This window comes from Podarcis filfolensis, assembly GCF_964270895.1.
Source record: "Podarcis filfolensis genome assembly, chromosome: 5".
In the NCBI taxonomy this organism is placed as follows: domain Eukaryota; kingdom Metazoa; phylum Chordata; class Lepidosauria; order Squamata; family Lacertidae; genus Podarcis; species Podarcis filfolensis.
Genome location: NC_139608.1, coordinates 2,934,574 through 2,948,007, shown reverse-complemented (window position 1 = coordinate 2,948,007; position 13,434 = coordinate 2,934,574).

The following is a 13,434-nucleotide window of genomic DNA, read 5'->3' as shown; positions in this document are numbered from 1 at the left end:
ATAGAGGCCATCTCAATCTTCTACACTGACTGCCAGTACGTTTCTGAGCAAAAGTGTGTGTGCTGATCTATAAAGCCCTAAATGGCCTTGGCCCAGAAGGAGCGTCTCCACCCCCATCGTTCAGCCCGGACACTGAGGTCCAGCTCCGAAGGCCTTTTGACAGTTCCCTCCCTGCAAGCAGAGAAGTTACAGGGAACCAGGCAGAGGGCCTTCTCGGTGGTGGCACCCGCCCTGTGGAACACCCTCCCATCAGATGTCAAGGAGATAAACAACTGCCTGACTTTTAGAAGACATCTGAAGGCAGCCCTGTTTAGGGAAATCTTTAATGTTTGATGTTTTATTGTGTTTTTATATATGATGTAAACTGCCCAGAGTAGCTGGGTAAACCCAGTCAGATGGGTAGGGTATAATAATAATAATAATAATAATAATAATAATAATTATTATTATTATTATTATTATTATTATTATTATTATTATTATTATTTCCTGAACTTAGAAGAACACCCACACCCACCCTATGTTGTCTAGTTAGTTAGTTAGTTAATTAGTTAATTTGCTTTTACATTGCTTTATTGAAACTATAAAAGAAAAATATGTAACAAAATTATATGTAATAAAGAATTTTTTTTTTTTAGTAATTATTACATTGTATTAAATTCTTGAAACTCCAGTGACTTCCCGCCAACCCCTTATGCCTCTAAACATTGTTTTACCCATCACACCTTTTATTTCGGTCTTCTTATTCATTATATCTCATGTATATTATCTTTTCTAGTACTCATCCAATCTATCACAGGAGTTATTCTAGAGCTGCCACAGACTTCATATTATTACGATATTCCTTAAGATAATTTTTGTACGTACTCCATTTTCTAATAAAGGTTTGTTCCATACGCTCTCTCAGTTTTTCTGCTAGTTTTGCCAATTCAGCATACTCCAACAGTTTATTTTGCCAATCCACTTTTGCTGGTACTTTATCACCCTTCCAGTTAGGGGCTAGCAATAGTCTCGCAGCCGCCATAGTGTAGAGAAATATTTTCCTTATATTTTTTGGTATATCTGGGCTTGTAATCCCCAGGAGGAAAACCTCTGGTTTATTGTGTGTGTTTTTTTAAATGATATCTTAAACATTCTTTTAAGCTCATTGAAGATTATCTCCCCAAATGCCTTAATTTTCTTGCATGTTCTCTAGTTTAGACAACCTGCCCCCTGAAGAAAAAACTCCACGGCTTCTCTTGCAAATGCTTATTGCCCAACTCTTGGTGGCTCGGCGGGTCGGGAACTTGGCAAGCTCCGAAGGGGTGTGCTGTTTTACGAGTCAGCAGCCAGTGTGCGTGGAGAGGTCTGTGGGTGGGTGTGCCGTGGCCAACACACCTCTTTTCTCTCTGTCTCCGGCAAAGCAAGTTGCTGATCAGAGCCCTTCTCCGATGCTTCTCCTCTGGTGCAAAGCCTGCGCAGGCCTTGGCACAGGCTCTCCGAGTTATCTTTATGGGCCTTGACCTTCGGCCGACGTGGAAGAACAGCCCCACCAGCTCTTGCCCCCAAACCCTAATCCTTGCTGTCTCAAATTCCAACTCCATTCCCTGCGGAGCAGATGTTTTGCTCCTTGAGAGGGAATAGGCAACGTTCTGCAAGGGACAGGCTGTGGCTCAGAGGCAAAGCGTCTGCCTTGCTTGCAGAAGGTCCTGGGTTCAATCCCACCTCCCCATGGCATCTCCAGGTAGGGCTGGGAGGAACCCCTGCCTGAAATCCTGGAGATCAACAAACCCCTGTGTCGCAAACTTCGCACAACAAACAATACAGGCAACACGAAGACCAGTTTACTAGACAGCACTGCAGTTCTTATTGCATAGTATACATGATTTAGTACACCAAAAACGAAATATGTACACTGGGTGTCCATCAATATGCAGATGATACCTAGCTCTACCTCTCTTTCAAATCAGAACCAGTGAAGGCAGTGAAGGTCCTGTGTGAGTGCCTGGAGGTTGTTGGAGGATAGATGGTGGCTAATGGATTGAGGCTGAATCCTGGCAAGACAGAGGTACTGTTTTGGCGGGCTGGTGTGGAGGACTCCCTGGTCCTGAATGGTGTAACTGTGCCCCTGAAGGACCAGGTGCGCAGCCTGGGAGTCATTTTGGACTCACAGCTGTCCATGGAGGCACAGGTCTATTCTGTGTCCAGGGCAGCTGTCTATCAGCTCCATCTGGTATGCAGGATGAGACCCTCCCTGCCCATGGACTGTCTCGCCAGAGTGGTGCATGCTCTGGTTATCTCTTACTTGGACTACTGCAATGCGCTCTATGTGGGGCTACCTTTGAAGGTGACCCGGAAACTACAACTAATCCAGAATGTGGCAGCTAGACTGGTGACTGGGAGTGGCCGCCAAGACCATATAACACCGGTCCTGAAAGCCCTACATTAACTCCCAGTACGTTTCTGAGCACAATTCAAAGTGTTGGTGTTGACCTTTAAAGTCCTAAATGGCCTCGGTCCAGTATACCTGAAGGAGCGTCTCCACCCCCATCATTCTGCCCGGACGCTGAGGTCCAGCGCTGAGGGCCTTCTGGCGGTTCCCTCATTGCAAGAAGCAAAGCTACAGGGAACCAGGCAGAGGGCCTTCTCGGTAGTGGCGCCTGCCCTGTGGAACGCCCTCCCATCAGATGTCAAAGCGATAAACAACTACCTGACATTCAGAAGACATCTTAAGGCAGCCCTGTTCAGGGAAGTTTTTAATGTGTGATATTTTAGTGTATTTTTGGTCTCTGTGGAAGCCGCCCAGAGTGGCTGGGGAAACACAGCCAGATGGGCGGGGTACAAATAATAAATTATTATTATTATTATTACTTGTGAATACTCTAATATATTTGAAAGCGAATGAACACACGTCTGCCAATCTTTGAAAGTCCGTAGAAGTATAATAAGTCTATGGCTGAAACAAAGTAATAGATGCTATCCTGTGGGCTAAGCGGTAAAACTTTTTTTAGGTGTTCATGGTGCCGAAGTAGTAAGTGGAGAACAACGAAGGAAAATGATCCCAGATAATCAGACTGTTTCGCTGGAATCTGTTGCCTGAATTGTTTGTTGAAATCCTGGAGAGAGCTGCTGCAAGTCAGTGTACTGGGCTAGATGGGAGCAATGGTCTGACATGGTACAGTGATACCTTCAGGGCCATCTTTACCAAGGGGTGTGGGGCACCCGGGCGCTGAATTCTGGGGGCAGCTTCAGCCGAAATCCTCCACTGAAGCTGCCTAAGCTCTTAACTATCTACCTGTTATGAAATAATAAATTTTGATCAAGCTAGAAAAACAAAATACATATATACCTAGGTATTACCGAAATGCATACCTACTGTTTCACTAAAGGACTTTTGACTTTGTGCGCTCAATTACCAAAGACGCACTGCGGCAGCTTGTCATTCACAATGGCGGTGCTTTTCAGACTCAACAACGGCGCTTGTCATTTTCAACGGTGCTGTGCACACGAAATTAACTCTTACAAAATATTATGTTACGTATTGTATTGAGCTGCTGTGAGGCAGCCGGGTGAGGCAGCGGAACCTTTGACACGACTGATGTTTCTCCTAAGTAGGTGTCTAAACAATACTTATAAATTTAAGTGTGGTGGTGTTGCATACTTAAGTATAAGTGTATTGTAAAGAAATGAGCAAATAAAAAAGTTTGTTTCTTTTTCCTCCCTTCTTTCGTAAACGAGAGATATGGTGTAAGCGTGGTGTCTGACATAAGCATAAGTTAATTTGGGGGCGCTGGGCATATCTTTGTACCCTGATGGCACATATGCTAAAGAGAGCGCTGGGTACCTTAGTTCTCAAACTTAATCCGTTCCGGAAGTCTGTTCCAAAACCAAAGCGTTCCAAAACCAAGGTGTGCTTTCCCATAGAAAGTAATGCAAAATGGATTAATCCGTTCCAGACTTTTAAAAACAACCCCTAAAACAGCAATTTAACATGAATTTTACTATCAGCGAGACCATTGATCCATAAAATGAAAGCAATAATCGATGTAAAAAAGGTAAAGGACCCCTGACAGTTAAATCCAGTCGCGAACGGCTCTGGGGTTGCGGCGCTCATCTTACTTTACTGGCCGAGGGAGTGGCGTTTGTCTGCAGACAGCTTCCGGGTCATGTGGCCAGCATGACAAAGCCGCTTCTGGCGAACCAGAGCAGCGCATGGAAACACCATTTACCTTCCCGCCGGAGCGGGACCTAACTATTGTAAAAGAAATAAGTGTTGTGTTGTCATTTACCGTATTTTTCGCCCATAGGACGCACTTTTCCCCCTCCAAAAATGAAGGGGAAATGTGTGTGCGTCCTATGGGGCGAATGCAGGCTTCAGGAAGCTATCCGCAAGCCTTGCAAGCCCGGCGGGAGTTCCCGCGGGCTCACAAGGCTTGCGGGCAGCAGCCTGCAGCCCACAAGCTTGGGGGACAGCCGACCTGGTTTGTTCCCCGACCTGGTTTGGAGGCTGGCGCTCGTTTGGAGGTAGCGCGCTTCTCCCCAGTGCCAGCCCCACAAGCTCGCAGCGCCGCCATCCCGCTGTTCCCCGACCTGGTTTGGATTCCCCGACCTGGTTTTGGGGGGGAAATAAAGGGGGGGATTTCTTTTCTTTTTTTTTTATAAGATTTTTATTAAAATTTTTACATTACAAAAAATAAAAACAAACAGAAAAAGAAGAAAGAAAAAAAAAGTCTTTCCATCACATTATTTTTCATTTACTTGTTTCTTGGACCTCCTCATACCTCTCTTTTTTGTATTCCAGTTCAATTTATTAGCTCAGCAATTTGTTTCCCTCTTTATTCTACCCAAATCTTTATTCTTAAATTATTGTGATCTTGAAATTTTACTTTTATAAACCCATTTTTTTCATATTCTTTTAACCCATTACAGCTAGAAACCTCTTAATTTTAATCCAACATTATTCTAAAGTTCATTAATTTTACAATATCTCTGTAAATAATTTTTAAATTTCTTCCAATCTTCTTCCACTGACTCTTCCCCCTGATCTCGGATCCTGCCGGTCATTTCCGCCAATTCCATATAGTCCATCACCTTCATCTGCCATTCTTCCAAAGTGAGTAGATCTTGTGTCTTCCAGTATTTTGCATCCTATGGGCCGGTGCGCCCTATGGGACGAAAAATACGGTATATTAATTTCCTTTATCACTGATATTCTAAAAAGATATTGGGTATGTGATATTAACTTTCTTCAAACTTTAATAACAACTATGGGAAATAAAAAATAGTGAGCGTTCCAGCAGAAACCAAGTGCTGTTTCTTCACTGAATTAATATACCACCGAATACTACCATTTCTTAGTGGAGTTCAGCATGCATATCAGGGGAAAATGTGCGTAAATTTGCATATATTTATGAAAATGCCAAAAAAAATGCACCACAATAAGGGAAATTGCTTGCATAATTGTGTATATTACAGAAAACTGTGTGCAAAAATGTATGTAGGAAGAGGAATCTGCGCTAAAATACAGATGATTTTTATGCGGGCTTTTTTTTTAAAAAAAGGGGGGAATCACAAAGTGATGTGGAGAACTGAAATTACAGTTGCGAAGAATGAAGAACACCCTTCCACAATGGCTAACTGATGTTTGTTTCCTTTTGTGGTTTTCGTCGCAGGGTGTTATTATTTTTTACTGCTGTAAAGCTGTATAGAAATATTTTCATAAATGAATCACATAAACAAACACATGAAGAGAAACATTTAATGATGATGATGATGATGTAAAGAAGGACATTGCCTCCCCTCAAGGCACCTTCATGCTTCCAGATTTCTTCCAGAGCTGTCTGTAATAACCTGGGAATCCAGGAGAGATCAAGGCACAGCCTGGTGTTGCGTGTCGAGACCCCACAGCCACCCCCTCGTTGGGAAATAACTCACACAAGGACACGGATATTGTTGTTTAGTCGTTTAGTCGTGTCCGCCTCTTCGTGACCCCCTGGACCAGAGCACGCCTGGCACTCCTGTCTTCCACTGCCTCCCGCAGTTTGGTCAAACTCATGCTGGTAGCTTCGAGAACACTGTCCCACCATCTCGTCCTCTGTCGTCCCCTTCTCCTTGCGCCCTCCATCTTTCCCAGCATCAGGGTCTTTTCCAGGGTGTCTTCTCTTCTCATGAGGTGGCCAAAGTATTGGAGCCTCAGCTTCAGGATCTGTCCTTCCAGTGAGCACTCAGGGCTGATTTCCTTCAGAATGGAGAGGTTTGTTCTTCTTGCAGTCCATGGGACTCTCAAGAGTCTCCTCCAGCACCAGAATTCAAAAGCATCCATTCTTTGGCGATCAGCCTTCTTTATGGTCCAGCTCTCACTTCCATACATCACTACTGGGAAAACCATAGCTTTAACTATACGGACCTTACACGGATATTAGGTTTTTGTTATTGGGCAATATTGGCCACAACTTTATTGAATTACAGAATGTGAGCGGTATTGGCTTCGGCATTGATTGGACCTGACTATATCTGACTCCTGCCCGCTGCGCAGGAAGTCCTGTAAGGGTAAACCACCGGAAGGGGGAGCCCTGTCAATGTGTACCAACTCGAGCTCCCCCTGGTGTTCCCATCGGGGTTCTGTCATGGCCGTAGCCCCCAACCAGGCTTCGGACAAGATCAACACCCCCGGATTCTTTTAACAGAATACCCTTAAGCATGGAGGGGCAGGTGATGGCCACACCTCCCCTCCCCCATCACAAGGTCAAACAATGCCTAACCGCAACCCTAACAAAGTTGTGACGATTGCTACGAGGTAGGCAAAAACCAAATGGCCAGTGCCTATTTGCCAAGTGGAAAAATTCCTACCAGGCCCCTTGGACAACCAAGGCGACCAACCGAGGTCCATAGCAAGGCCAGGTGCTGCAAAATAGGAAGGGAGGGCAGGTGATTGAGGAAGCGAGCCAAAGAGGAAGTCCTCCAGCTCACTCCTCGGTTTAAATGGTCCCAGCCATGCCCCCCTGCTCTGACATGGCCAGGATCCCTGGGCAACGGGGGAGGGGGAGGCCACACAGTCCACCGCAACTCCTCCCCACTGGGAAGTGGAGCGGATTTGCCCACATCTCAGGAGCTTCCCAGCTTTACTGCTGCTCCATGAAGGAGTCCCAAGCCATTTATCTCCCCATCCCATCCCACCCCATCCTATCACTTCCCTTCCCTTCTCACCCTTCCACCTCCTCTTTCCCAGATCCCTCAGATGGGCACAAAGCCCTTGATGTCCCAGCCAAGCATCCTAGCAGGCACCAAATTGGCGCAGCTCTCTGGGTGGCTGGCTGCCAACTGCTCCCAGCCTTGCTTCTCATCTTTTTGCTTTCTTTTCTGAAGCACCTCAACTTGCCCAAACGCAGAGGGAGCGATGCCAGGGACCCACCCAGGCTGAAGGGGGGGAACGGGAGCAGGATGGACCGGTTCTGTTGCCAGAAGAAAGGAGAACTGGCCAAGGCTTCATCTGATCTGAGTTGACCTCCTGGAGCTGTCCTCGGAGAACCCAAGGTGCTCAGCTGTGTTTGGAAGGTGCAGCTTCCCTTCAGGAGGTTAAACAAGGATTGTTAGGGAGAGATCTGTCAAGTGGTGTTTGTCGCCCTCATCTCGCCAGACGGCAACATGGCTGCCTCCTTCAGCTTCCACTCTTGATCAGATGCCAACTTTAGGAAGGCAAGCACGAGGGCGACCTAGATATTAGCCAGCACTGACATAAATGTGTGGGATACCCCACCCATGGAGAGGTTGGGTGTCCTCTCACACCTGATGCAGCTCAATTCATTTCCTGTTTGCTCAGTGAGATTCTCAAGTGCCTCTGCCATGACACACAAACCCTGCTACTGGGCACCTCGAAAGCCCAAGATTTGGGAAGGGCTATAGCTCAGGGGCGGAGTATCACTGCTTGGAATGCAGAAGGTTGCCGGTTCAATACCCCCTGGCTGCTAAGGCTACCAGATTTTTTTCAATGAATCTGGAGAGACTTTAATTAATTAAAACAAAAAAATTTTTTCCTTCCAGTAGCACCTTAAAGACCAACTAAGTTAGTTCTTGGTATGAGCTTTCGTGTGCATGCACACTTCTTCAGATACACAGTGGTAAATGTTTTGTTTTTCCTTTTGGAACTCTTGCCAAGCTTGGTGGTTCCTGATAGAGTTGTCCAATACAAGGAGTTCCTCCTTTATTAGCTTCTGTTTAGAGTAGAGAACGCTGATCAGATGTTTGAGCAGCTTCTTAGAGAAAGTGTTGCATAGTTTTCTTGCATATTCAGTGGGATACGTGGATTGTAGAGGGTTCTTAATTCTAAGACCCTTGGGTATAATGTCCTGGTTCTTGCATTTAGTAAGAAAGAAGATATCAGTCTGTACCTGTGCAAGTTTCTTGGTGAGGTTGATGGACTTCCATTTCATGCGGCTCAATGTGGTGCCTTCCATAGTTCCAGTTACAGATAGGTAGCCGTGTTGGTCTGCCATAGTCAAAACAAAATTTTTTTTTCCTTCCAGTAGCACCTTAAAGACCAACTAAGTTAGTTCTTGGTATGAGCTTTTGTGTGCATGCACACTTCTTCAGATACACAGTATTTAATTTAATTAATTAATTAAATACTACACGTTCAGGACATTGATGCTGCAGCGATGGCGGTGGCAGAGGGGCGGCCGTCACCTTGACCTCAACCGCCACGTTTCTCCTTCCTCTGAGGCGTCTATCTTCTTTTTCCATGAGCCTGAGCCCCTGAGTTGTTGGTTCTTTGGTGGTGGTGGTGGGGAAGCGGTGCACGGTGGGTCAGGCATGGAAGGCAGAGAAGGAGGACCAAGAGCGGTGGTGGTGAGGCTTGGGCAGCGCAGTGCCTCCCTTCCCACTGGGGCAGCCCCAATCCCACTCCTACTTGCATGCAAGCAGGAGGAGGCGGGGATCCCTCAGCTGGGAAGCGAGGCTTCACACTGCCTAACTGAGAAATCCCTGCCCCCTCCTGCTTGCACGCAAGTAGGAGTTGGGAAGCTGCTCCAAAAGGCAGCATGAAGCCTCCCTTCACAGTTTAGTTGCTGGGGTCAGGGAAGGTGGAGGCAGCCCGGAAGCTGCATCTTTGAGCCCCTGCACCACCATCGTATGGAGACTTCCAAGCAGCTCCTGAAGCCAGCCAGAGCCAACTGCTCCGGGCTGCTGAGACCATCTAGGTTGGCCATCACTGCTTGCTGTGGCAGCGAGTTGCATAGTTTAACTTTGTGCTGCATGAACATGGACTTTATTTTTCTGTCCCGAATCTTTCAACGTTCAGCTTCATCAGATGCCCACAATCGGAAACATAGCTCCTCAAGAGTCCACATTCACATGGAGAAAGCATTGCATCCCACATATATAGGTGCTCTGCAGATGCCCAGATAAACGTCCAAAGGTCAAAGGATGGAGCGTGCTTCCATGAGGTCACACAGTCTGCCCTTCAGTGAGCATGTACAGAAGGCCCACCAGGGTCTTCCTGTGTGTTTCAAGCTTGAACTTGACTGCCTCAGTCACTGTCAACAAGGGTAGGAAAATCTGAGAAACCCAGATGCAGTTTGAATCTTCACTTGAAGGCTGAGATATCAAAATGAAAGTCAGTGTGTTTCATTTAGGATATTGAAAAGATGAGCCAGTTTCACCCACAGGGCCATTTTCCAGTTGTGGTGATTTCTTTGGGGGGTGCAACTGTGCAAAACACAACACATTGTGGTTTAGCTTCCTTTTAGAAAGGTTATCCTTTCATTCTTTCTCTCTCTCTCTCTCTCTCTCTCTCTCTCTCTCTCTCTCTCTGGTATGATGGCTTGAAATTTGATTTTCTGGGTCCTTTCATAAACATGATAAATAAATGCGCTAATCTCAGCATGAAAGTTAGCCTGTATATTTAGGACAAACTTTCTCTTTCAGTTGATGTATCAATGTACTAAATCTCATTTGCGAATTGCTCACAAGAAATCTCTCACAGGCGATTTTCAAACTTTCAAAGGTCAGCAACGAGAAGATATATAGAAAACAATCTTGTGTATAAAAGCAATTAAAAACAATCTCATGCAGAAAAGCAATGTTCACATACAAATATCTAAATGGATGAAAACATGTTCAGAAATGAATCCTCGCCCCCGGTGTGGTTTCAAGAGGGTGAAGTCAGCCCATGGGTTAAGGACAGGAGAATCAATTTCACTTTCTCTCATTTTCTCATTATTCAGATCTTAAGTCCATTTGTCCACATTTTCACATCAGTTTCTGATTTAAAAAAAGAAAGTGCTCATGAAAATTCATCAGTATTTTTAGTGCAAATCCCCCCTGATATACACTTGATTGATTGATTGATTGATTGATTGATTTAATTTCTGTACCACCCTATACCCGGAGGTCTCAGGGCTGTTTGCATTCTTGCTTTAAGCACGTAGGCAAGCATTCTACCCTAACAGAATACATTTTTTTGTACGCTATTTCCACCAATAGGCGCATTTTTGCCCAGATTACAGGACTGGAGAACTGCATTGCAAAATTCAGAGAAGTGTGGTATCTCAAAGGATGGCTGTGCTTTCCTTCGTCTGCTGCTTCAGAAAGTGAAAAATTGAGTAGTTTCGCCTTTAAATGGGAACTGAGTTGAATTCCTCCTCCATCCATTGTTCCTTTGTTTTCCTAAATGGATTAACTTGAGAAAGAACTTAAACAGATTCGCCTTCCTAGATGAGAAAGAGCCCACTGTGTTTGATCTCTCTCTCTCTCTCTCTCTCTCTCTCTCTCTCTCTCGCCTTAAAAAGAAAATACATATACCATCCTCCACCCCCACTTCCTAACATCCAAGCAGGAATGAATTCTGCAGCAAACTCTCTCTGCTTACGAGTGCCACACAGTTTGTTGTTTGAGATGGCTGCAAATTGGCAAATAAAGCGTTGGGTGATTCTTAAATCCCGCACAAGGGGAGTGAGGCTTCCCAGAGGTGGAAAAAAAGCATTTCTGTGGGTGGGACTGTCCCAACAGCCTCTGACATGGCTAGATTCAGCTCATGGCGTGTCTCTGTCCCAGTGCAGCACAAGTTGGAGATGGTGTTTATGTGGTCCATGTTGCAACTACACTATTCCGAACTTAAAAATGGAAAGTGTAACGCTGGTGGTCAACAAAAGAGGTTGAAAGACGGTCTCAAGGCAAATCTTTAAAAATGTAGTATAAACACCGACAACTGGGAAACACTGGCCTGTAAGTGCTCCAGTTGGAGAACAGCCTTGACCAAAGGCGTCATGGGCTTTGGAGACACACGAACTCAGGATGAAAGGGAGAAATGTGCTAAGAGAAAGGCACGCTTGGCAAATCCACACCGTGATCAACTCCCGCCTGGAAACCAATGTCCCCACTGTGGAAGGACGTGTGGATTCAGAATTGGCCTCCACAGTCACTTACGGACTCACTTGTAGAATCTTGTTTGTTGTTGTTGTTTAGTCGTGTCCGACTCTTGGTGACCCCCTGGACCAGAGCACACCAAGCACTGCTGTCTTCCACTGCCTCCCGCAGTTTGGTCAAACTCATGCTGGTAGCTTCGAGAACACCGTCCCACCATCTCGTCCTCTGTCGTCCCCTTCTCCTTGCACCCTCCATCTTCCCCAACATCAGGGTCTTTCCCAGGGAGTCTTCTCTTCTCATGAGGTGGCCAAAGTATTGGAGCCTCAGCTTCACGATCTGTCCTTCCAGTGAGCACTCAGGGCTGATTTCCTTCAGAATGGAGAGGTGTCTGGCGTGCTCTGGTCCAGGGGGTCACGAAGAGGCAGACACGACTAAACGACTAAACAACAACAGCAACCCCCCCCAAAAAAACCTGCCAGTATACTGATGGCACTTAGCTCCACATTCAGGGGAAACAAGCAATCTCTCGGTTTCGTGACTCGGGGTCCCGCGTGCTGGAACACCTTTTGCAAGTCAGGGAGAAACTACCAGCTTCCTTGATCAGATAGATCATGCAAGACTCTGAGGGTAATCCCAGGACAACCAGATCCTGTGTGTCACACTCAGAGGCTGGGGGTGGCGTCACTCTGATGCGGACCCAAACAGGAAAACACCTCTCTTGCCCAATCTCTTGGCTTCTCTGCTGTGCGTGAAGCCTTGACCAGGCATTTCCCTTTCTGCTTTCAAAGGTTTTGGTTTTTTCCTTTCTATTTCATGTGCAATGCTTTGAACTTGTGAGTCTCGAGCCTTAAGAGGGGTGTTGTGCTGTAGTGGTTAGAGTGTCATACTAGCGCCTGAGAGAGACCAGGGTTCAGGAACCAGCTGTCTGACCTGCACATTCGCTCCATCCCTGTGGATCTTGCCCTAGGATTGCTCCCTTATTGAATTGCCTGGAAAGGTCAGTGGCAGTGGGATATTCAGAATTACATTAGATGCAAGAAGGATGCTTTGTTGGAACACAGAGTAGCTTGCACACTCCCTATTTGAGAATATTTTGCATCTCTCAGCAGATTGACACATCACCTTAGAGAACAAAAACCAAGGTGTGCAGGTTTTGTGGTGAGATGGAAAAACTTCACTGCGTGTTGCAGAAAACAGACGGTCGTTCCCCAACGAAAGCTACCCATTCAAAATGCATCGAGATCCTGGGAATGTAAAAAAGTAAAGAACTTCTGGGAAATGATATATAATGAGATGAAAAAGATGTTGAAACATACATTTTCAAAAAAACCAGAAGCATTTTTACTTGGTATTATAGGTCAGGACATTAATAGGCAAGATGTTAAATTGTTTTTATATGCAACAACTGCGGCAAGAGTATTGTTAGCTCAGAAATGGAAACAAGAAGAAATTCCGACAAAAGAAGAATGGCAGATGAAATTAATGGACTATGCAGAATTGGACAAAATGACAGGAAGGATTCGAAACCTGCAGGACCAGAGATTTACAGAAGATTGGAAGAAGTATATGAATTATTTGAAGAGCAACTGTAATCAACAAATTACGCTAGTAGGACTACAATAAGTTTTGTAAGGAGAAATATACAAAGTGTTACAAAGTAGAAAAAGAAAGAGATATTGGTTATGAGTTTGAAATGTAATAGGGAAGATAAGAAATGCATACTGAGAGATTAGATTGGAAAATTTTCAGACAGGATTGATGGAAGTCAAAAATTTGAATAAGATGTAAAAGTATGTTTAATTACTGTTGAAAATGATATGTTAAAAAAACCAAATATATATATATATATATATATATATACCAAATATATATATATATATATATATATATATATATATATATATATCAAAATGCATCGAGAGCCGACGGAAATAGCTCTGGAAATATTATAATTCAGCAACTATTGTGTCTTCAACAAGGCAACACCATTCTCCTTATGAGTATGGCGTGATTTGTCTGAGTTGGTGACATTTTGCAACCGATGGCGACCTTTGATAAAAACTATGCTGTATCAAGCATGTTCATAAGTTAAGG